The sequence below is a fragment of the Mastomys coucha genome, unplaced genomic scaffold (genome assembly GCF_008632895.1).
Source record: "Mastomys coucha isolate ucsf_1 unplaced genomic scaffold, UCSF_Mcou_1 pScaffold21, whole genome shotgun sequence".
Lineage (NCBI taxonomy): Eukaryota > Metazoa > Chordata > Mammalia > Rodentia > Muridae > Mastomys > Mastomys coucha.
In genome coordinates this window covers 100,180,613-100,182,330 of record NW_022196904.1, presented here as the reverse complement: position 1 = coordinate 100,182,330, position 1,718 = coordinate 100,180,613, and the positions used below count along the sequence as shown (strand labels likewise).

General features: G+C 33.5%; 1 protein-coding gene across 1 annotated transcript in view; it reads right to left on the bottom strand.

The window, feature by feature from the left end:
* LOC116101350 (heterogeneous nuclear ribonucleoprotein A1-like) overlaps window positions 1–1,718 on the bottom strand; it is a 27,107-nt gene that overhangs the window by 24,321 nt on the left and 1,068 nt on the right. The gene's annotated exons all lie outside the window — the stretch shown is intronic.

The window sequence follows — 1,718 nt, the reverse complement described above, 5'->3', positions numbered from 1 at the left end:
CAAAAAAGATATTGTAGGTATTGAAGGGGGGTCTCTGGGAAGAGCAGTGGTACAAAAGGGAAACAAGACAGTGATTCAATTATATTTAACTGAAATATGTTTTTAAATGTTAACAAATTCAGATAAATTGAAATCATGTAACTTTTCTCATCATAATGCAATAAAAGTCTTTTAAAAAAAAGAAAAAAAAGAAAAAAAAAAAGAACTACAGGAAAGCACAATCAAACAGGTGAAGGAAGTGAACAAAACCATCCAGAATCCAGAAATGGAAATACAAACAATAATGAAATCAGAAAGAGAGACAACCCTGGAGATAGGAAACCTAGGAAAGAAATCAGGAGGCATAGATGCAAGCATCACCAACTGAATGCAAGAGATAGAAGAGAGACTCTCAGAAGAAGACACCATAAAAAACATTGACACAACAGACAAAGAAAATGCAAAAAGCAAAAAGCTCCTAACCCAAAACATCCCGGAAATCCAGGACACAATGAGAAGACTAAACCTAAGAATAATAGGTATAGAAGAGAGTGAAGACTCCCAATGTAATGGGCCAGTAAATATCTTCACCAAAATTATAGAAGAAAACTTCCTAACCTAAAGAAAGAGATGCCCATGAACATATAAGAAGCCTACAGAACTCCAAATAGACTAGAGCAGAAAAGAAATTCCTCCTGTTGCATAAAAATAAAAATACCAAATACACTAAACAAAGAAAGAATTTTAAAAGCAGTAAGGGAAAAAGGTCAAGTAACATATAAAGGCAGGCCTATCAGAATTACACCAGACTTCTCACCAGAGACTATGAAAGATGGAAGATCTTGGGAAGACCCTAAGAGAACACAAATGCCAGCCTGGGCTACTATACCCAACAAAACTCTTAATTACTATAGATGGAGATAACAAGATATTCCATAACAAAACAAAATTTATACAATATCTTTCCCCAAATCCAGCCCTACAAAGGATAATAGATGGGAAAACACCAACATAAGGAGCAAAACTATACCATAGAAGAAGCAAGAAAGTAATCTTTCAACAAACCCACACAAACCTAATTCCACCTTTAACAACAAAAATAACAGGAAGTAATAATTTTTTTCTTAATATGAAAATTAATATTACCAACATATGCTAACTGATTGAAATCCAAAAATATGAGGAATTAGAAATTTGTTGGATGTCATCCAGTAGTCTCTCTAATTTGGTAATTGGAGAAATAGGTCCAATATTGTACAATCCATATACACTTTCTGCTTGTTTGTATGTGATAGTGTCTTGCTGTGTGCCACATAATGGTCTTGAAATCATGCTTCTCCTATCTCAGCCTTTCTATTAGTAGGATTGTTTATTTGATGTTTTTACACTAGACTATAGTTTTCAGAACAATTTACATATTTCTTTTTTTTTCAAGAGAATTAAATTGTTTATTGAGTACACATGATAATGGATACAGAAGCTTCATTCCCATCTGTTATTTTATCTGGTACCGTTATTCAATTTTGATATTGCATAGAGTGTGACAACAACCATTTTATAACCAAATTGTGACCTTGCTTGGATGATCCTTTCAATGGTGAAACTCATTAAAAGTTACAACAGTAACTGGCAGTTTAACAACACCAAGGTTTTTTTGAAGACAATGGCTTATCCACCCAAGCAACCATAAATAAATTCCAAATGGAACTTGGCACCACCCTGAAGGAATTCTAACTTCA